Source organism: Lichenostomus cassidix, chromosome 14 (assembly GCF_008360975.1).
Source record: "Lichenostomus cassidix isolate B80296 chromosome 14, HeHo_3.0, whole genome shotgun sequence".
Classification (NCBI taxonomy): Eukaryota; Metazoa; Chordata; class Aves; order Passeriformes; family Meliphagidae; genus Lichenostomus; species Lichenostomus cassidix.
In genome coordinates this window covers 2,463,056-2,486,076 of record NC_139495.1, presented here as the reverse complement: position 1 = coordinate 2,486,076, position 23,021 = coordinate 2,463,056, and the positions used below count along the sequence as shown (strand labels likewise).

Below are 23,021 nucleotides of genomic sequence, written 5' to 3'. Positions count from 1 at the left end.
GCTGCCCAGTGGGATGCTCTGCACCCAGCACCAGTGTCACCCTCCAGTGCCCAGCACCAGCACCTGGCAGGCGCTACCTCCGGGGCTCCCTGCACTCAGCACCGCTGCCATTCTCCCGTGAACAGTCCCCGGTGCCCAGTGCCAGCACCCAGCAGGGTGTCCGGTACCCAGCACCACTGCCACCCTCCCCGCCTGGTCCCCAGTGCCCAGCCCGTGCTGCCTAGGCGCTGCCCTGTGTGCAGCACCCGGTGCCCGGTGTGCCGTGCCCGGTGTGCCGTGCCCCGACTCCCGGTGTGCCATGCCGAGTGCCTGCCCCTGTGCCGGGTGTGCCGTGCCCCGGTGTGCCGTGCCCCGGTGCCCGGTGCGCAGTGCCCATCGCCCGCCCCGCTGCCCCCGCGCTGCGCAGCGCCCGCCGCCGCCCCCGCCGCCGTTCCCGGTGCCACCGGCGGCGCTGCCGGCAGGTGTCGCCGCGGTCGCGGGCAGGCGGCGGGCGCGCGTGCACTTCCGACGGCGCTCGGTCATGCCCCCGCCGTCCCTCCCCTCGCTCCCGGCGCCGCGCGGGGCTCCCGCCCGCTGACACCGCCGAGGCGGCTCGCACGGCGCGGGAGAGCGGCGCGGCCGCCCGGGCATGGCCGCCGGGGCCGCCCCCGCCCAGCGCCGCCGCTGAGAGGCAGCGGGGCTCGGCCCGCCAGGTAAGGAGGGCTCCGGACGCGGCTCCGGGGGGATCGGGCGGGCCGCCGAGCCCGGGGAGGGCCCGGGGAGGGCGGGGGGTGATAGGGGCCGGCGGAGGGAGCGAGGGGAGCGGAGGGGCCGGGCGAGCGGGACGCTGCCGGCGGCGGGGGGGGCCCTGCCCGCCGCCCCGGGGCTTCGCGTCGCAGCTGCGGCTGCAACCGCGGCTCCCGCCGGGCCCGCTGCGCTCCAGCTGCCGCCGGAGCGGCGGTGGCACCGCGAGCCAGCCGCCACATCCCGTTCCCTTTCCCTTTCCCTTTCCTTTCCCTTCCCTTCCCTTCCCTTCCCTTCCCTTCCCTTCCCTTCCCTTCCCTTCCCTTCCCTTCCGCCCGCGATCCCACCGCACCGCACTCTCATTTCCAACCCCAGTCCGTTCCGGACCCCCCCAAAACCCGCCTGGATCCCCCCAAAACGCGAGCCTGGCCGTGGCTCGCTGACGTCACGGAGGGGCTCCCCGGCCCCCCCGGTCCCGCGGGTGCGAGTGGCCGCGGTGCTCCCGGCCGGTGGTGCCGAGACGCCGAGCGGGGACATGGTGCATCTTGGATAGCCCTGAGCCCCTCCTGTGCCCTTTTGCTGCAGCTGTGAAATTCCATTTAAATTCCTGTGTGTGTGTGTGTGTGTGTGTGTGTGTGTGTGTGTGTGTGTGTCCCCATTCCCACTCTCCCTGGAAATGTGCAGCTGGAGCAGCACCTTGCCATGGTGCTGGGATCCCAACGGAGGTGCTGAGCTGCCCAGGGGTTGGCATCCCAAGGGCTCTCCGGCCGGTGGAAGCGTCGTGGCTGACGTTTCAGACCTGCTCGAGGTTCTCACTGACGTCAGAGTGGGACACTGTTGGGGTGCATCTGTGTTCCCCACTGCCTTTGATGGAGAGCGATGCCATCCCTTAGATGTGAGCAGATTTTGGCTTGTTGAGAGCTCTTGTGGCCACTGGTCCCTGCCCGCTTTCCCCTTGGCTGCCAGTGGTGCCCGTGTTGGCTGCCCTGAGGTGACTTCCCGAAGTGATGGTGTGGAGGAACAAACCCAAAACAGTTGGGGTTTTGCTTGGGAGAGTGCTCCTAGGTCCCTGTGCCAGCCGAGGAAGGGCATTGCTGGTGATGCCAGCACCTTCCAAGGGCTCTCCCAGCTCAGCTGCAGCTGCCCCAGCTCCTGAGCATTGCCGGAGCCTCCTTGATGGTGCAGAAATGGTTCCCTGCTGAGTGCTGGGACTTTGTGGAGCACTCCTACCCCACAGCTGCCTTTCCCAGGGCGGCAGTGTACCCCAGGTGGGTGAGCAGTACGGTGGTGGCTGTGCGGATGTGGGTGCTGTCACCTGTGTGTCACTGACAGAGGGTGGGGGCACCCGTGGCGGGTGAGGTGCAGGTTGGCTGTGCGTGGTGCCTGCTGGTGCTGAGACTGCGTCTCCTGGTGACTGTCACTGCCTGATGAAAATGGACCTCGAGCTGCTGGGGGATGGAGTGGAGAAAGATGGGAAGAAGCCAAGTGAGATGGAGAAAAGGACATGTTCCCCCTGAGTGCTCTTCCTTCCCCGTCCCCATGGGATTGAGGTGTGCCTCGAGGCGTGGCGAGAGCGATGCTGGTGAGGGGTTCAGCGTGGGTCTGTGCACGGGGCTGGGGACACCCCCACCCTGAGCAGCAGCTCTGCAGCCCAGGCTGGGAGCTGTGTGAAGTTCAAGGCAGGAAGTGAGAAATAAAAAAAATAAAAAAAAATACCACGAATGGTAGAAACCACCGGGGAGATTTAGGGAAGCAGCAGTGCTGTGCTGTGGAGCCCAGAAGAAGCGTGTATCCTCGTCTGATGAGGAGCTGCCCGTGCCAGGGACCGCAGACCCACCTCTCCTCTCCCGGCTCTGTCTCCGCTGCAAGCCCCAGGGAACAATTGCATACAGAGTGCTTCGTTTCAGAGCCGCCACAGTCATTTCAGAGACCTTTTAGGCAGGAAAAGTGCTCTGTAGCGTGTAATTTGAAGGCTCTGCTCTGAACCTTCACTGTCGCTCTGCTAAATGATCCTCTGCTCTTCCAAACCTTTGCTGCCTGGAAACCAGCAGCAGTGACCTGGTTCCTGGCCCCGCTGGGTCCCTGGTCTCCCTTCAGCTCCCTGCTAAGGTAAGGGGAGTTGCAGGTTGCAAGGAGCAGCCCGGGGTGGTTCTCTGCCTTGCATGGGGCCTCTCAGATGTCAGAGTCCTGGGAGATTTCAGCCAGTCTTAATCATCTCTCGCCTCTGCCTGAGCTGCAGAGGTTGTCAGAGTGCACTAAGGATTTTCCAGCCTGGAGGGCTGAGTCCTCTGAGGGCTCTGCAGGAAAATCTAGGGACTCCAAGTGATTTTCCCCCGAAATGGGGGAGCTGCAGAATGCTTTTCCATAGCATCCCTCAGGCTTGGCAGCTCACGGCGGGGAAGGACGGTTTGTTCTGCCATGGGAGGAAATGGCACAACTTTGGTTTAACTGATGGAGCTGTGCCACAGCCTCACTGGGCTGTGAGGTGGTGAGCCTGGAGGTGCTGGACCATCAGTTAGCCAGGAAGTGTGATATCACCTGGGGTTTCCTTGTCTTTCCTCTCCTGCCTGTCCTCATTAGCTGCCCTACAACTGTTGTCTGTTGAAGGCACACCTGCAAGAGCAGAGTGAGCTGTGCGTTTCCTCTCACCATGGGCGCTGCCTGCCCTGCCAGATGCAGGCAGGGCCCTGAGTTACTGGCTGCCAGGGCATGCAGGCAGCCTGGCAGGGGGGGCAGGAAAAGATTACAGGATGGGGAGAAGGAGAAACATTTGGATATGAAGGGTTTGGCTGTCACCTCTTTGCCTGGTCTGGTCCTGTGCTGGGTTGGCACCACACAGGCACCTGTGTGTCTTCTCTTGCCTCACATGGCTTTGCTCTGCTTTGGATTCGCTCACTTTTGGATTTGCTCCTGGCTCCTGCCGAGGCAGGAGAGTCCCAGTGATGGTGGATTTCTGCACGTCACCAAACCAGACACACGGCCAAGGCAGGAGGCACCGTTTTGAGTCTGTCCAAACGAGCTATATCAGCCGTGCCAGGCACACACCTGGGTCTAACGTGCTCTTAAATCCTGACAGTGCTGGGGACCCCACCCTGTCCCCAGGCGATTGCTGCCACTCACTAATGACAAGACTTCCACTTGGCTTCTGCTGGTCACATCCTATCCCCCCCAGAAGGTCATGGCAGCAGGGCACGAGGCAGAGGAAAGGCAGCTTCCCTTTCCCTTTTTCACCTCTCTGAGGGATAGTCCACAGCTACAGCCCTTCCCAAGAGCAGGCAGGATGCATCCCAGCTGGGGGTGGAGCAGGCAAACCCATCTATTGTCCTGCCACCATCCTGTCCTCTTTCCTGCTTGAAAACACGCTCAAAATCCACCTGCTCAGCATGGCGTGAATTTGGGATTTCCCCCAGGAGGACTGGTCCAGCTGCTCGAGGCCGGCAGCAGCGAAGCTTCCACCTGATGTGGAGGAGGAGGAGGAGGTGGGAGGCAGGTGCAGGTGCTGGGGTTCCAGCGTCACATCCAAGCACGAGGATCCAGCTCCAAGCGGTGATCACCTGCGCCCACCAGCACCCAGCTGGCAAAAACTACACGTCCCAGCAAGCTGAGGGCCACCATCAGCCCTGCAAGATGGAGAGTGGCTTCCTAGGGCTGGCAGTCACCCCCGATTCCCCTGTGGGAGGTGGGGATCGCTGCGGGAATGCCGCTTCACCGCGGGAAGGTGACAGCTTGGTTTTTGCTTTGGTTGCACGGCCTAGTTTTGAGAGCTGGAATATGCTCAAAGCTGGGCTTTCTGAGTTGCTTTTTTTGGTTTTGTTTTGTTTTAAATGACAGCATTTCCCCTTTAAATTTACATCTCTAGCTGGGGAACACAGAGCCTGGTGAGAGAGGGAGTGTGAGACTTTTATAAAAAGAACGAGTCGGGTTTTATTATCCCTTTGAGACGAGCAGGGAAAATCTATACTGAAGGCATGAAATAGCAATAAAAATGGACTTTTTGCCAAAGCAAAATTAATTGAGTGAATCTCAGTCCTCAAGCCTGAGCTCTGAGAGGCTTATGAGTTGGATATGAACCACGCTGCCCCCTTCCAGGCTCTCATCCCCCAAGGAGAGGAGGTAAATCCTCCCTCTGGTCCTCAATGTGAGATGTGATCAGCACATGGGAGCAAAGGACTTGCGCTTGGGATACAGCGAGGCTGAGGATGCCTCCAGCCCTGATGGTCCCTGGAGCAAGGACCTTCTCCAGGTCCTTTGGCTTGGGGATACTGGCGGTCACTCAGAGGTCATTGCTCCAGCGTTTCCATCACTATGAGTCACGGCATCCCATCTGGGCTGTGGATTTTGGGGGAGCTCAACAAGAAAGAAGAGGAAGACTGGACACAGACTCCTTGAACCCATTATAGAAGCCAGGAGAGGATCCTGCTGTCTTACCCTGACCTGGGCTTGCTCTTATTGACTGTTTTCCTCTCTTGTCTCTGCATCCTGCTCCTGCCACACTCTGGGGTCTGGCTCTCCAAGGTGCTTTCCGGGCAAATCCTTTTCAGAAAAGGAAAGCCCCCTCCAGGATTTTGTTCTTCTTGACGTCACATGCGGTGGCACCAGCTCTACCCTCCCCATTTTTGGGGAGAGGATGGCAGGAGGAGCCGCTGGACAGAGCAGCAGGGGAAAGGCGGATTCTTTTCAGCAGATGGTGCAAAGAGGATGAAGCTGTGTAAACCTCCTGAGTCCACTGGAGAGACGGAGATTAAATAGTGAGAGGGCCGAGAGGCAGCTCCAGGCAGGAGAAGGAAGGAGAAAAAAGGAAAAAGGGGGTGGAAATGGGATTGGAGAGTGGAGCTGGGGAGAGGAGTGTTGGTTTGAACAGGCATCCCTTTCCCACTTGATGTCTCCCCTCCAATTCGGAGAACCTAGATTCTGTGCCATAAAAATATAGCCCTTTTCAATCCCTTATCTTGCAGGAGCAGAAACAATTGGCCTGCAAAGAAGGAGAAAACAATCTGTTTGACTGACAAACAAAACCACATTTCTGCACAAAAGGAGGAGGAGGAAGAGGCAGCTGTCTGGCTGCTGCTTCGGCTTTTTTCCTTTCCCCTCCCTCTCCTGTCCCCTTGCTGACGGTGTCAGAGCAGAGCCTCTACCCTTGCCAGCAAAACACCCGCCATTCTGACTGGCTGGGTTCAATGTCAGGCTCCTGCAGCAAATGTCATTGTCCTCCCTGCTGTCCCCAGCCACAGTGGAGATGCACCAGCCCTGCAGTGATACCCTCCTGGGGATGGTGCAGGCAAAGGTGGCACCCTGAGCATCCCCAGGGCAGAGCCCAGGTGTTGGGAGAGGAGCTCAATGGGTCCCAGAGACAGAAAGTGATGCTCAAGAGAGGGAGCAGGGCCAGCAGCTCATGGTGGCTGAGTTGGGGATGGAGGAGACACAGGAGATTCCTTGTTGGGGGACATAGGGAAGTTCAGGCAGGTTGTGGGTGATGCATCCATGGAGCACCCAAGTGCTGCAGTTGGAGGTCCTGCTGGAGTTTTGTCCCTTTCCAGAGCCAGGCTTGTGCCTCAGTTTCCCTGTCTGCAAGGTTAGCAAGATAATACGCAGATGCTGTGAGAGAGCTGGGGCTTAGAAGTGCCCTGTGCACCTAAAGTCGTTATCCCAACAAATTGTTATCCCGGAAAATTCATTACAGCAACCACCGTGCAGCCAAATTGGTGCTGGGGGGAATCCATCAGACAGGCAGGAGCAGAGCCCATGGGATCTCAGTTCTTCATCTCTCCGGAACAAACTCCTCACTTGGAGGATTTTTTGAAAAAGAAACTGATTTTCCCCATGCGGTTCCCTGACCAGGAGCAGCAGCAGTTTCCTGCCTGGAACAGTTTTCCAAGGGGACTCGGCTCTGTGGGGACATGTGAAGCAAACACCCACGCTCTGAAAACAGCCAACTACAATAAATACCCAGTGCCTGAACCTGGAAAAGCAGAGGCTGGAACAGGGCAATCTCTGCAGAGGCTGGCAGTGCTGCCACAGAGGGAATCAACAGTAAATAAAGGGGCACAAGAAGCAAACACTGAAGCCCCCAGGACACTCTTGATGCAGTTGCTGGTGACCTACTAGAATCCAGTGGAAAGATGATCCTGCACTGGTGGGTGGTTCACTTTTTCCTTTTTCCATTTTTTGAGGAGCTGTTTCACTCTGCAGCCGAGTAGCAAAATAGCATGCAAGAAATCAGGGATTCCAGGTGAGTTAATAACAAATAATGAGTCTCTCAGTTCCTGAGTGGTTCTCTGGTTGCCGCAGTCCAGGCATATAACAACCAGGCTTTCCTGAGCATCCTCAGCCAGGCTTGTTGAAATGCTGTTACAGATTGATAGAAACATCCTGAATTCAGGGGAATTTAAGAGATCTAGCCTCTGCTTTCTCAGATTGCCGTAACAGAAGCTTTGTGGAATATTTGACCTGAAACATTGGAAGGATTTTATTTATTTTTAAATCCTACACCTAAAATGCAGAATTTTCTGCATTTTTCTTTCCTCTTTCATTTCAAAGGAGGAGAGGAAGTATCCCTGCACGCGTCAAACTGCAGGAAAGAGAAGACACGAAAGATGACTGGACTACTTTTACAACTTTGGCACTTGACTTTCCTCCCCAGAAGGGGAAGATGCACTGTCAGCCTGTCTTGTGATCAGGCTGTATCCTTTTGTTACCCTGATAAATGTCAGCTGACGAGGCTGGGAGGTAAAAAAGCTCCATCTCTACCAGACCTTTGCTGCTCTTCCTCACTCAGTATTTGGGCAGGAAAGGGCCCAGCATCTCCCCACCTAAGCAATGCTTGCAGACTTTTCCTGGCCCCACAAGGTCCCCATCTTCTCCATGCCCTGCTGTGGTCCCCCAAGGTCCTCCTTTTCTCCTTTACCTGCTCTTGCCCCCCAAATTCTCCTGCATTCTCTCTTCCTCCCAGCTGGACCCTACAGGCAGTGGGGAGACTTTGGCCTCCATGCTCAGTGCTGCTAGGTGAAATGCAAAGCTTGTGCTGTGATAAAGTAAATCTAATAAAGATGTGGAGTTTGGCTCCTGGGCAGCAAAGACCATTCAGGTTTCAGCAGATTCCTGTTTCTCAGGTCCTGCACTCCCTGAACATGGCCATGGGAGCAGCTCTCAGGGTGAAGCCAGAGTTTGGCTCAGCCCAGCACGTGAAGGGAGGTGGCAGAGGCAGAGTGGGTTCTGCTGGAGCCCCATCTCTCAGCTTCAGACTCTGGAGATTCCTGGATACTCACAGTCCCTAGCTGTTGGGGTGATACTCCCCATGGCAGAGCCAGCATTTGGTGATGCAGCATCCACCCTTGTTTTATCTAGACCTCCCTGGAACCTCTCCTTTCTCTGGGCATCTTCCACCCCTTCCACCAGCCATAATCACACAGAAGCTCATCCTTGATGTTCCTCTCTGCTTGTGCCTTTTGGGATTTGGCCAGCATGTGTCAGGGCTCCATGCCTCTTCCTCTCCAGCTGCTTTCCGCTCGGCTGCGTCACCGGGAGCATCCTTTCCTCCTGCCCAGGGTTGCTTTGAACATCCTGTTTCCCGAGTTATTCCACCCTGATTTTACTAGGTCACAGGCATGTAGGTCCCCTGCTTGGCCATGGTGGCACAGCCTCTTTGATTAGGTGTATCTCCAAGCATGACTTCCATCTGTCCATCAGTCGCTATCGTTAATTCCTGCAGCATTTACAGCCAGGCAGGGGCTTTGGTCATTTGGAATAATCACTGGTGGTGGCAGGACTGTGCTAAATGATCTATTCCACGCGTTTCACCTCTTTTCTATTCGCAAATTGTTGGTGATTTTTTTTTGTAGTTGCATTAAGTATTCCAAGTGACTGCGATTTCCCCCACCGTATTCATTATTCAAAATTGTTCTCCAGATAATTTCTGCAAATAATTCGCGGTCTTTGCTCTTTTGTGAATACTCGGTCTCAAGAATGAGAGTCGTTTTAATTGGGATCTCACATCACATGATGGGTTTTGGCTTCCCGATTGGGCAGGCTTAATTTTTAGACTTGAGGTTCGGGGAGGGAAACTGTTGCAATTAAGAATTTGAAATTCACTTTTTCCTGATATCTGTAGTTGGTGCTTAAAATTAACAGACATTAACAGTCTGTCTCACTTTTTTTCTTTTTTTTTTTTCTTCCCCTTCCTGGCCAAAAATCCCTGCCGGTAACTTGTTGGCAAGAAACACTTGGAGAATATAAACAAAAAGGTGGCACCAAAACAGCTAAATTTAACATATCTAAAAACTGGAGTGATGATTCACGGTGGTTTGTTGTGTATTATTCACCTCTCTCTGGTACAAATAATGATCAAAATAATTTAGAAACATAAAAAGTCACATAGCGAGGGGACATTTATAGCACTTGGTTTCATAAAATCTTCCATCTACTGCTCTCTGTGTGCCTGAGAAACATCCTGTGGGCTGGCTGGTGTGTTCTACCCTGGCCCTCAGTGCTCCAGCCCTGCGCTGAGACTGCTGCCAGCTCGGTGGAGGTGGAGAAAAGGAAGTCTCAATCATCCTGGCACCCCACACTGCCTTGATCAGCACCCTCAGCAGGCAAGACTCTGGTTGCCTCACACGGAGCTCGACTCCAGGCAGAGGGTGACCGTAAGTGACATGCCCAAGGTCACACTCCAGCTCCCTGGTTCGGCTGCAAATAGCTCCAAGGTCTCCTGATCCCCCCAGCAGCCCCCTCGCTGCCAGGCGAGACGGAAAGGTGCAGAGTTCACATGTCTTTAACCGACAGCCTGGCTCCTGCCACCTCACCTAAAACCTCAAACCTGCTTGGCTCTGTTTTCTGCCCTCCCCACCATCAGGCTGAGTCAATACAGCCCCCCCAGTCCCCCTGAATAGCCCAGGCTCCCGTGGCATATTTATGCCTCCAAAGTGGAGCGTTGTGCCGGCGTTCCCGTCCGTGCAGCACCCGCACAGCCCGGCTGCTCGCTTCCACCAGCTGCTGCTGCCGATTTCCCTTAAAAATAAAACCCCTCTAAAGGTACAGCAGGGACACCTTAAATGCAGAGCCGTGGCGTGCAGTTAATCATATCCTCTTAACGGGTTTATTCGCTCATTAAATATTTAAGACTCGTTTCTCTTTATCAATAGTGTGGAGGCGTGCAGGCCCCGGTGCAAAGATTTATGCACACAATAGGATCGGTGCATTTAGATTTGTTTGAAGGGATCTGAGAGCCATTTAAAACTCGACCGAGGGGGACGGTTGCTGCTGCTGCTGTTTTCCTCCAGTGAGATTTCTGCCTTTTCTGCTTCCTGACTGCTGTTGGGAGGTGGCAGGAGGTGAGGCTGGGGGGCACGGGCTGGCAGCTGCCTCTGGTATCCCCATAGTTTCTTTTGAAATAGCTGTGCCCCCTTTTGAGGGATGCTGAGATTCTGGAGGGGACATGTCTGGCTCGTAGTGATGAGGATGGTCCGTGGAAAATGCAATGTGTGGAGGCAGGACCCAGTGCTGGGAGTGTGTTTGTGGAAGGGGTGTTTTGATCCCTGCTTCCCACCACTGTCTGTGGGAAGAGCTTTGCTGTTGCAGCTCAGATGTGAATTCCAGCTCATCTGGCGCCGTTCGGGAGCCGTCATGCAGGTGCAACATCTGTTGTTCTTCTGTTATTACCTGGGCTCTGCTCTTCACACAGGTGTAAGAGCAGTGGTGGTCTTTTTGGTTCATAGGATGGGGAGGGACAAAACCCACGCCATCATCCTGCCTCATCCTCCCAATCATCTGCTCCTCTGCCCACCACAGCTCACCAGCTCAGACCTCCATCCAGAGCATCTTCATCCAGCACCCACCATTTCCCACCTTCCTCATGCCTGATCCCTGGTCCCCATGTAGGGCTTTGTGGCTTCCAGCTCATGTCAGATGTGCCACTCATCCTGGGTGCAGGGAAGCAGTTCCTCCTGCTGGTGTGCACCCCACTGATGTGTGTACGCCTGTTCCCTGAGCTCCAAGGGCTCTGGGTTGTGATGTGGGTCATGGGACAGGGACAGGGACCTGAGTGTCCATGGAGGTTGCACAGTGTGACCTGTTCCTGTCCTTCCATGGAGACCATTGCTGGAGCTTGCAGGGACAGCAGGTCCCAGCATGCAGGACTCGATCTCCATCTCAGCAGCCTCTGCTTAGATCAGGAGGGAACATCTCATGCCAAGACCTGTCCTCCCCAGGCTGCAGCTCGGAGTCGGAGATGGCAGCAGCTGACGCCCATTTTTTTTCACCCCCTGTGGCATCCTGGCAGGTTCTTCCCGCAGCTTTGCATGCAGCCAGACATGCCTGTTCCAAAACCTCCTCTCCAGGAGGTGCTGGGGGTGGATAGGAAGGGTGAGTAGCTGCAGTGGCAACGGGCAGAGCTGGCAGCTCCCTCCTGAGGGTGTGAGAAATACCCTGGCTGGATTATTGACAGACAGCCCAGAGCATGGGAAGTGTGTGCATGCGTCAGATATTTACCCAAACCTCTCCTGCTTTGCAACGTGCCCACAAAAAAAAGGATCTGACAGCAATAAAACTGTCGGGCGGCTGCTGCTGCTTTTTTTTTAAAGTTCTATGATAGCTTCTCCCCCCGCCTTTTTTTAATAGCTAATGCATCTGTCACTACTTTCCTAATGAGCTTTCCGAAAAGGGCCTTGGGGACCTCTACCTATCCATGTGGGCTTGGATCAGAGCGTACTCAGGGGAGGCAGGGAGAATTCAGCTCCCTATTTCACCCTCATCCCCTCCCCAAACTCCTCTCTGAGGGCAGGTTGTCCAGAGGGAGGGGAAGGCAGCAATATCTCAGCACTCGGCGAGCTGGCGTGCACCCCCTGCAATCACAGCCAATAATGACAAAAAGACGGGGCTGCTGCCAGAGATAGAGAGCTGAGCTCCAAGCGTTACAGCAATGTCACAGCCTTGGGACTGCTGCTGGCTGCTACTGGAAAGAAATTTCCTCACAACAGGCAGAGTTATAGGAAGGAGCCATTGATTGCATTAAAAAACACCCTCCCCACCTCTTTATTTTGGCATGAATTTTCAAGGCTTTTTTTTTTTTTTTCCCTTTCCTCTCCCCCCCTTTCTCTCTCCATTTGCCATTGAAGTTGCGTTCAATAAAACCCATCGCCCGAGAGCGTCTGTTCGCATGTTCTCAGCAGTACAATGGGCAGAGGACTGCAGTGTGCAGAGCCCCAGCCAGCCTCTGCAGACAATGAGGGGCTGGCAGCGGGGCAGGGGGGGCTTCTAGTTTATTTTATTTCATTTTTCCCCCACCTGCCAGCCCCCACTACTAATTGTAATCACAAAAGGCAAATGGGAAGGGACTGGGGGAGCAAGGCTGTGGTTCACTGGGGTCATGGTCTCCATCAGTCATTCTCCCAGCCTGTTGCTGGGTAAAAGCTCGGCTCCTTGGTTTATCAAAATGACTGTGCAGTAAAAGCCTCTTTGCCCAAACCTCCACTCCCCCCCGCCCAAAAAAAAAAAAAAGCTGTTTAGTGGCTCAAAAAGCCTGAATTTCCCATTACCATCCATGGGAGACTTTCTGTTGACTTCTCTAGGCGCAGAAGGGAAAACAGAGGGTTTGGTGACTCAGGCACAAACCTGGGATCTCTTCCTCTTGCTGACGCTGTTGGCAAATCTTTTAGGATTTAGCCGGATTCATCCAGGGACCAAACACTGCCATCCCTGTGCCACTGATAGGGCACAAGAGGATGCACCATTTGGCAGGAGTGAATCCCTAATTGTGCTGTGCCTGAGTTCCCCTCAGCTGTGAGATGTAACAGTGCTCACCCTACGTTGCCTGATGGTGAAGCTAATAGCTATTAATGCCAGAGAGATGCTTCCAGATCTCTAGATAAAAGGTGCTCAAGGAGGGAAAATTATTATCATCATGGGCCAAAGAGCTACGGGGGATTCGAAATCTGTTTGTGTTTGTAGGATGTAACCACTAAGGAGGGAGAGACTGGGACAATGGAGCATGCACAGCACTAATGGAATGAGCGTAGGAAAGAGGATATCTCTGGAGACCCTTAGAAACCATTTCCCAGTGGTAAGATCTACTTGGGTTGTTTGTTCTTCCTCCCAGATGAGAGCTGCAGTCATGGACGCTTTTATCACTTACGAGCTGGACTAGATGGAGGCCAGAGAGCCCATTGTAGGGACGAGCCTGTGTGGCTCTCCAGTGGGTAGGTACTGATTTATCCAGTCTCAGCTTCCATTTCTGGCTTTCAGAGTTACAATAGAGGAACCTGGCATGGACATTTCAGGCCTGTTTTTCAAGCTTATGGGATGCGGGTTTGGCCTCTGGTGCAGTTGCAAGGGCATGACTTGGGCATCTTGAGGCTGCAGCAGAAAGGTTATTTGTGCCTCGGGATACAGTTTGGGCTGAGGTGTGGGTTTGGAGCAGCTCCATGGTAGCGTGTGGTGGTTCCTTGAAGACATTTCGCTGGGAGATTCACTTTTTCCAGCTGATTCACGTCCTCGTGCAAGCCCATTTCTTGCCATGGTGACAGCAAAGCTGGCTGAGGCTCTGCATGATAACGCGCCTGGTCCAGGCTAGAGGCTCCTAAATGTCTCTGAGCCCAGAGGGGCCAGGGACTGTACAAACACAGGTTGTTCCCTTGAGATTAAAACCCAGCTAGACAAGCTGTTTGTGGTCTGGCAGTGCTTTGCACTGTTGTGCAAAGCATTGGGCAAGCAGGTGAGACACAGACAGCATCCATCCCGGCTCCCCTGGAGTGTACATCCTGCTTGCCCACGGATCCTCACTTCCATCCTGCTCCAAAATCACCATGTCGCCTTCCCTTTGCTCCCTGAGACAGCCCCATTTTGTGCTCAGGGGAGATGCAGCCATTCTCACTGGAGACCTGCAGCACACCATGCTCTTTTTTCCCCTCTCCTGTCTTTTTTTTTTTTTTTTCTCTCTCCTGGACACTTTACTTAGCTTCTTTCTTCCCTCTCATTTTCTCTACCATCAAATGAAAGCCATTCAGACCAAAACGGTTCAGTCTGCTCTTTGTGTCTGGAAAACAGAACACCAAAGACAGCTGGACCTACCCGAGATGGCCACGGCCGTGGCAACAGTGGCTCTTTGTTAGCGCTGTTGTCTCTGCCCCTATCTCCAGTGTCTGGGGCCCTGTCTCTTTAAAGCTTTAGTGTGCTGTGTCAAAGCCAACAGAGAGTTCAGCTTATTAATGGATTCGCTAGGTTAATATCCCAACAGTTTGGTGTGGTGTGTTTTTTTTTTTTTTTTCCCTTTCCACCAGCATAATTTAGAAAGAGGGGGAGGGGGAGAGAAAGATAACCCAGACCCATTTCTGGGGAGGAGGGCACAGCATGGCTCATTGCTTTGGAGAAATGGAGCTGGAATGGTTGGTCGGGGCCACGAGAAGGTGGTGGCCCAGCCCTTCGCCTTCCTGTCTCTATGTACATCTCTCTCTATCTCCTTCTCCTGCGGGGTTCCCTGCATCAAAGCTTCTTCCAGTTCTTATGCTAATGAGGTGCATTAATGCTTAATGACTGTGAACAGGCTTGTTTAATTGCACCTATCTGAGCAGGAGGCACGTTGCTGTATAAGAGGGAACGACCATGTAAGCAGCTGCATGCCCTCCTGGACAGTCTTAATTACATGTAAAACTGATGTGATCTAAACCACCAGGCTGGTGATTAGTTTAGTGAGGCAGGTGGTACTTTGCAATTCAGTGCCTCAGAAACTCTAGAGCAAGTGAGATCAGATTCTTTCGTAGGCTATGGAGGATAAGGCAAGCCCTGATCATCCTTGAATTTGATGTTGGGTGGGGACAAGCACGGCATAGTAGATTAATTTAATTAATTTATTGCAGTTAGTTTGCAAAGACATTATCCGCCAGCGTCTGTGCAGAATACTGAGCAGTCCCATTAATGCAATGCTATTTTGCCTGTAAATCCTCTCCCCCCGCCCCTTACAGGAGGAATGAGCTGCGATGGTCTCAGCTTTCTGCAGCGTTATCTCGCGCTGGTTGAATACGACTGATTGTCTGAACTACAAAGGGGCCCGGCTAATGCAAAGCCATCCCTATTGGCACCAGACCTAGATTAATGACTCTGCATGCATTGACTTGGCTCCAAACTGGATTTCCCTAAAGCAGCTCGCTGCTGTCTGCACTCCCGTATCCTCTAGCTGGGCTGGGATTGTTGGGCTGGCAAGAGTCACGGGGCTGGGAGCACCTCCAGGTGGGAAGGCTGTGGATTAGGGGTGCACAGGTATGAAGGTACCTGTTATCGCCAGCCATCTGCTGCTCATTACCCAGCCTCACTGCTTGGGGTTATTTGTTTTGCTTTTACTCACCAGAGGAGGGATTTAAAAATAAATAAATAAAATTATTTATTAGAAATCACTTCGGCAGGGGAGTAAACTGAGTCCAGCAGGATTTTGGGGTCGGTGGTGCTCCCAGGATAGGTGCCTCCCAGCACACTACTCCCCAAGTGGATGCTCACACCTTCCCCATCCCCACATTGGACCTTTCCCCATCCCCTCACTGAGCCATTCCCCATCGCCACACCAGACCGTTCCCTGTCCCCACACTGGATCCTTCCTGGTCTCCACATTGGACCCTTCCACATCCCCATGCCAGACCATTCCCCATCCCCTCAGTGGATCTTTCTCTGTCCCCACACTTGCCTCCTCCCCATGCCCACACCAGACCCTTCCCATCCCCACACTGGACTCTTCCCTTGGCTCATCTCTCTCAGGCTCTTCCTCCCCGTAGCCATCCCATGAACTCTCAGATCTCCCCTCTCCCTGCCCTCCCGGGCCCCAGCCGAGGCTCTTCCTGACGTTACTCCCACAACAACCACTTCCTTCCCATCCCGGCAGCCCCCAGCTCCGCAACCGTCCCTGCCCAGCCCCGGCCCCTCACTATCTCCCCGAGACCCCTCTCCTGCTCCTCTGCTTCCAGCCACCGCTGTTTATTTTGTAAAAGGACTTAGAGACTGTTTCTCCTGGAGTGAAGCCCACAGCAGCGGAGCTACCAGGTGGGGGGTCATTCAGCATCCCACTTCCTCCATGAAAGTTTCCTCATGGCATCCACAACACCTGTGGGGTTTTGGGGTTGGGAACCCACCGTGTGGGATGTGTTTTTAGCCAACACGCCAGCACCAGCTTCCCCAGATGAAGCATCCCCCCAGGTCCGCCATGTTTCAGGCTCGGCAGGGAGGGAAGGCCTGGCCATGGCAGCTGCCTGCATGTGGTAGAAACACGGCAGGGCAGGAGCTGAGGAAGAGGTGGATGAGGTGTGTGGTGAGGGATGACAGTGCTGGGGCGTTTTCCTCAGTGTCTTTCTCCCAGTGGGCACATTTCATGGGGGCAGAAGGTTCGGCCATGGCGGGGAGGATGAGGAGAGCGGGTGGCAGAGGGAGGCACAAGATGGAGGCAAGTTTGATGGGGGAGAACAGGGAGCTGCCTGGTTTTTAGTGGGAGCTCTCCCTCCCTTCGAGCGAGCCCCACTCCGAGGGGCCACAGCTGCCTGGCTCCCCATGGGGAGAGCAAGCGACTCCACCGCCATCTGCCTTCCCCTCGCCCACTCCGTGCTGGCTGTTCCCCCATTGTCCCACCAAGACATTTTGCTGCGCCACCACTTGGCCTTGCAATGGCCTCGAGGCAGACTTTGGGTGGAAAAGCAGACTTTTCCTCTCGGAAAAGCTCCATGGTGGTGGCACCAAGGCAGCCACTGAGCATTGTGTCTTGCTGCTGCCAGGGACTAGCTGAGACCTCGCTGCAGTGGCAGTGCCAGCAGCACTTATCCCTCTGAGTGGGACAAGCACCCTGAGACACACCATCACTGTGAAATCTGGAGTGTTTTTCTCTCCTGGGAGATGCTGCGAAACCAGCGCCACGTCAGGGTGCATCCCCTGGGGGGGGCTCAGCCTTGCCTCGTCCGTGGGCGAAACACCCTCGCACTGAACCCCCAGCCTGAGCAAAACCTTTTTTTAGCACTCCCCTATTTGCCAAGCGTACTTCCTTTCTTTTGATTCTTACCACCTACATACAGTCTGACTGCAACGGCAAAAAAAAAAAAAAAGAAAAAGAAAAAAAGGGGGAAAAAAAAAAAAAGAATTGCAACATTCAGTCGAAGGCTTTTCTGTCTAATGACGTTAAATTTATTAACCAAAACTCCAGCTGCACCAGGCTGGGATCTAATAATATTCAGGCTATGGAGACATCAAGTAGAAAGAAGCTTAAAGCCCTTTTTATTTCACAGTAAAACTGTCAGTAAATAACTGGATTGTCTTGAGACTGAGAAAATGGGGATTTATCTTCCTGAACATGAAAAGTGTGCTTATTTTTTTTTATCAGCTTCAAAAAGCCCCAGCAACCTTGATTTTCCTTCCACACCGTTCTCAGCAGCTCTGCCAAGCCCCAAAACCACACAAATCAAGAGACAGGCTCTAAAGATATTTTTAATTAAATTAATTCCTTTTCCTTCCTTCCCTATTTCTCCCTTGTCCCCTCCTCCATCCTCTCTTTCTCTCTCCCTGTGTCCCCAGCTAATGACTTCTAAGCACTGTGACATTTCAGCACTGGCTGTCACTAACACCACACCTCCGTGCTGGTTATAAATTGGGCACAGAGACATAAAATTCCCTGCAGAAGGTCCCCGTTTGATGATATTCTCCGAGGTAAATCTCCAATAGCTCCCTGTTTTCTTTAATAACGCTAATAGGCATAGATTAATTAAACTGTTATATTACTTCCTTCTTTCTACCAGCACCAGTTAGAAATCTTATTACCTGCTCCTCTCCGCTTGCCTTTTCCCCAAGGTGGTTATATTCCAACCAGTTACCAAGGTTTCTCAGAGCCTGTAGCACAAGGTGAAACAGCAGACAGCATCTCCATGAGGCTGGATTCTGCTCTCAGCCCTTGGCTCCCAAACCCCACCGACCTCGGCAGAGCCCGGGCGGGTGTAACCAGGGTCAGGATTAAGCCCGGTTTGTCTGAAGAGGTTCTGTCTTGAAAGCAACAGCAGGGCTATTGTTGAGTCTGGATGCCCCCTCTAAAAGGGACCACAGCTGTAGGAAAGGGAATTGTATACATCCATCAACTCCTCCAGGGCCTCAGGATGTATTAGTTAAGATTGCGGGATAGCATGTCTCGGCTCCACTGAAGGGCTCCTTTGAATGACATGTTGGATATACTGTTGCACATCTGGCCGCTGTATTATTGAATTGCTCTACGGTTGCATTTTCCAGACCGCGGGAATGTGTTGGTTCAGGAGTGTGGGGGGGGGAAAGGATGAAGGGGAGGACAACATGTGGGAAAATTAGAGGGATGCATCCCGCAGGGTGGGGTGGGTTTGGATGGAGCCGCGTGGTGGAGGCGGGGAGGGAGCGGGGCGGGGAGCGAGGCAATGCTTTCACACAAAATGCCGTGTTGCCATTTGAAATCCACTCCAGAGCTTCCTGCTCTAATTAAATTTGTCACCATCGTTACTATAATGCCTGCCATTCCTCCGGTGCTTTTTGTTCTCAGGGATCCCAAAACATGACAGAGGCAAGGACAGATCCTCTGTGTTTTCTCTGAGGGAGCTTTTTCAGAGCAAAACGGAAAATGCAGTTGTAGGAACTGCTTTGGGGCGGGAGCCACTTGTGGTTTGGGGACGCTGGAGTGAGGGACACTGAGTCTGAGGAATCTGAGCAGCTCTTGATGGCCTTTTCCAACCTTAATGAGCCTATGAGGTATCTCCTGGGAGTGCTAATTTGCAGGAGCTCAGGTGAGCGCTCTGGGAATGCCTGTTGTACCCAGGAGCCTTTCTTGGGCTCTCACTTGGCTCATCCTGCTCTCAGCCCCTCCAGACCCACACGGAGCCCAGTGTCCCCACAGCCACCTACGCTCTTGTCACCACGTACACCCGCTGGCCACTGCCAGCCTGCCACGAGGTGCCCGGTACGGCTGCTCCGCGCCGCGCTGGGGCGGGAGGAACTCACTAATTACTCGCAGCTCTTAATATGGCCCCTGAACGCTGCCAGAGTGGCGTGAAGGGCTCAGAGCAGGAGACACAACCTGCTCCATCGTGTCTTCTGTGTCAGCTTGCAGCGAACTGAATGCAAAAAGGCTGTCTGAGCTGAAAACAGCGGAGCCCTTGGAAATTTAAAGGTGCAGAGCACAGAAAACAAAGGCATTTGCACTGCTGAATATTCATCCTGGCATCTGATCCTGCCAGGAGCAAAGCCTGCACAGCTCCCGTGAAAGCTGATGGGAGGGAACCTTGGTCTCAACCTCATCTTGGGCTCCAGCCCAAATCCGAGGGGGGAGAGCAAATTAGTCCTTAATGCACATATATCTTAGACTAAAACCTGATAAGGGAACTCTCCTATGTTAATTTACCTGAGTTATTTACTATACTGATTGCTGAAGGTACTCTGATTAGCGCATGAAATATTTCTATACCTTCGGTCTGATTAACCCATATCTGCAAAATAAATATTTGTCTCATTATAGTTATGCGATCGTGCAATCAAAGACCCTATCATAATGGGAAAGGGAGAGAGTATCCGTGTGGGAAAGGCAGGGAATGGCGACACAGAACGAGCAGGTTGGAGAGCAGGGAGATGAAAAGCAGGGGCATGGCTGGAGGGGGAGGCTCAGTGGTCCCAGCCTCCAGCTGGGGGGGTTGAAATGCCGGGGAGGGCACGATTCTCCTCCCGTTTCACCGGTGCTAATTGGGACTAATTCCGTTTGACTCAGCAGCGTTGCGCCAGTCCCAGCGAGAGGAGGGTCAGACCTTGGGAATCACAGGGGTGAGTCCCAGCAGGCTCCCAGCCTCCAGCTTTTTTGAAACAGAAGCAGGGAGTTCCCGGCAGCGCGGTGCGTGTGCCAGTCTCCCAGACGAGCTCTTAAAATAGCCCAGCGCACCAGGCTGTGGCACCGGGGGAGAGCGCGGAGGATGAAGTGTTCCGTCTTCCTGGCCCAGATCCGGGGAGAGGAGGGGTTGGCAGCTCCCTGCCCAAGGCTAAGGTGTATCACAGTGCCATTTGGGGACGAGGGCAGTTGTCACCCCTCAACCAGGTGGCAGGGAGCGAACTAGACGCCAGCCAGCGATGCCGGCACTGCCGAGCCTGCTGGACATCCTCCCTCGGCGATGGGAGCTGTAAGTCATCTGGAGGAGAGGATCCCCCCTCTGCCGTTACAGGGCTGTTTTGCATATGCTCCGTTAGGAAAAGAGGAGTTTTATTGTGGCTGTGCAGAAGAGCTAAGTCAAGAGGTTGCTTTATGGCTCGTGGATCCCAGCGTGGAGAGGCAGGCGTCCCAGATGCAGCATATAGCAAAGCCTGGCAGCAGTGTAGAGCACTGCTGCAGCTCAGAGCAGCTCAGAGAAAGAGCTGAAGTCATTTTTCTTCTAAGGGCAGGGGGTAGTGGGGAGGAAATATGAAGGCAGCCCTGTTGCTAAGGAAATCTGCTCTTTGTACAGTCGTACATTTAGGTAATGCTAATGAAAGGCCATATAGTAGCAAGGTGCGGATGTCAGCACTGTGCACTCCTGGATATTTGATTAGCATTTCTTTGACTTTGCCTTCTCTAACAGAAATACCTGAGTGCATGGATATTAGGAAAACAAAATCCCCTCTGCCAAGAGCCCGGTGTTACACAGAGAAACGAAAAGCCTTACCAAAATATGACACTCCATAATGAATATGTGTTTTTTTCCCCCTTCACACACCCTGGAGAGGATGAGAGCAAACATGTGATGAGAACAGAAATAGTCACATCACTTAATGCATTGCTGGACGGTACCCAGCCGGCACAGCGATGAACCTGGCGTGAGACCCGAGAGCAGCAAACCAGCATAGCATCCCATTTAATGGCTGATGGCCCACAGATGTTTTAAACCTCGAGACTGCATCTCTCAGAGGTTTCCCTTTCGAGTCGAGCATCAGTGGGCAGCTTTTGGAAGCAAAGGCTGCGGATGCTCTATCCAAGGACCCAGCACATCTGCGGATTAGCTGGTGTGTGTGTGTGTGTGGCATCCCAGCCTGGATCCGGTGATCTGGCTTAGGAAGCAGGAGAGGAGCCACGCTGCTGCTACAGAGCACCAGCACCGTGTCCTGCTCTCAAGCGTTGCTGGAAGAATGAGTCAGCCGTTTTCCTTCTCATGGGGGTCGAGTGGCTGCCCCTGTCTGAGTGTCACTAATAAAAGCACCCAGGAATGGAAGGGCTCTGTGCTTGCATGGCGTGCTTGCAACAGTCTTAAAGACCAGCTGCTCTGCGTGAGACTTCCAGAGAGTGAGAGCGCTTGAATGAAGCCCTTATATCTCTCTCTTTTTCTTTTCTTTTTTTCTCTTTTTTTTTTTTTTTTGCCACACAGTGCAGCGTGGGCTCTGTTCCTCCTCGCCTTTTGCTCTTGCTCCCTGGGGCAGCCCGCTGTGTCTCAGAGGCATGAGGAGTGAGTCCTCCTGGGAGTCCTCCAGCTCGTGTGAGGAATGGCCCCTCGGGGGATAAATCCAGCAGCGGGGCCCGAGGTGGCAGAGACGTCTGTGAGCGTCTCTCCTCGATGACAGCAGCGCCTGGGATGGAGATTTGGAGGTTTGCACGCCTTTGCTCCCTCCCTGCCAGCACCTGCCCCTCCCTTTCGCCGTTGTGCAACATCCCAAGGGCAATTACAGCAATGCTTACGTGGAGGAGTGATATTGGGAAAGTATTTAGTCATTTTAACTGTTCTGCTGGCGGCTCCCCTCCCTTAAGGTGGTTCCTATTCTTTTCCCTCTCCCAGCAATTCGTGGCAACTCTCGCTGCACCCTGTGGCCCAGCAACCCCTTTTGGTGCGTCCTTGGGTACCGAGGGCTCCTCTTGGCAAGGGGGAGCGGAAAAGCCACATTCCCCTCCGATAATACTTTTCCTTTCCTTTCCCCATCCCTCCCGTGCTTACTACAGTGATTTTAAAGCTTCCGCCCCTTGACAGCGCTGTGGCAGGGGGAATGTTTTTGTAAGCAGAAGTAAGAGGCAGGAGGCTGAAGAGCTTCTCTTGCTCTCAGAGGCTTCTGGATGCTTCTGTGTCTCCATCCCTGGAGTGATCCTGCCTGGGCCCAGTGTAAACAAGGCAATCCGTTACGGCAGTTTGAGCGTTGCTTCTCAAACACGCTGCTGGTCCCTGCCCCCATCGCAGGCTCCCCCTGCTCCTGCTCTTCCTGCGCCTTGCAGGGAGCCTTGGTGTGGCACAGGGGTTATCCAGATGCTCATCCACACGTGGGAGCATCTGGGGGTGATGAAGGCTCCAGCAGGAACTGGAGTTGAGCCTGAACATCATTGCAAAGCTCACCCTGGTTTGGCTGCGAAATCGGGGAGGGTTCAGGGAAGTTTAGGGACGCTGATGTGCTCCCAGGGAGGGACATGGAAGAGTCATGGGTATTGTTTATCCTAAAAAGAGAGCAAAAAGAACAGCCCGCGGTAAAAGGAGATAAGCTCACGTGCACACAAGAGCAGCACTAAAAAATACATGATTAAGGTTACAAAGTCAGGCACGGAGCGTGTAAGAAATCCTGGAATTAAGGACATCTGAGCAGCTTATGGCCACGGAATGCCGTGCATTCATTAGGGGACAGTCTTAACTCAGGTCTCAAGGTGTTTTCCTCTGCAGTGTCTCTGCCTCAGGGAGTGTGTGGGATGGATGGATGGATGGATGGATGGATGGATGGATGGATAGATGGAGCTTGGTTAAAAGCAGCTCAATGTCCAGTTTGTGACTGTCCCCCCACTATTCTGTCTGCAGCCTCAGTGCCTCATTTGCTGTGCATCGTGCAAATCCTGCTTGGAGGTTGAAATTATTTCTCCTGAACTATCCTAAAACGCTAAGCCTGCTCTTGCTTCTGTCTTTCCCATCCTTCCCTCTGTCCCACCTCCATGCTGCTTGTTGGTTGCCAAGGGGGAATAGCAGGGTCCTCCCCAGCAATAACCCTTTTGGGGAGGGCTGGCTTTGCCCTGGGACCCTGGAGCAGGAGGGAATACACTCTACAGCTCCAGGAGGGCTGATGCAAGTGCAGCCCACATGCTTCACACTGCCAGCATTTGATTTTCCATCTGTTTTTTGTTTTGGTTCAGTTAAAGGCAGAGAGGAGAGGTGGGTTTTGGTGTGAACCTCCTGTCTGTCTGCATGCAGTGTGTGGGACAAAGGCAGCTTAGCATGGAAAGCCCCAGAAGCACCCCAAGGAGTGGGCTGGGGGACTTAGAAGGCATCGTTTCTCCCGAAGCTGTGGGAAAAGTATATATTTAGGACAAGCAGCCTTGCAGCCTGCTGTATGTATTCACTGTCTGAGAGCCGAGCCAG

General features: G+C 53.7%; 1 protein-coding gene across 2 annotated transcripts in view; it reads left to right on the top strand.

The window, feature by feature from the left end:
- Positions 1-556: 556 nt before the first annotated feature.
- Positions 557-23,021, top strand: part of RAI1 (retinoic acid induced 1) — a 73,674-nt gene continuing 51,209 nt past the window's right edge. The window contains exons 1-2 of one of the 2 annotated variants that reach the window (XM_085074433.1): positions 563-692; positions 21,066-21,283. The gene's annotated coding sequence lies outside the window, so the exon portion shown is untranslated. Of the gene's footprint in view, positions 693-21,065; positions 21,284-23,021 lie in introns of both variants that reach the window. The other variant, XM_085074432.1, reaches the window with a different exon arrangement.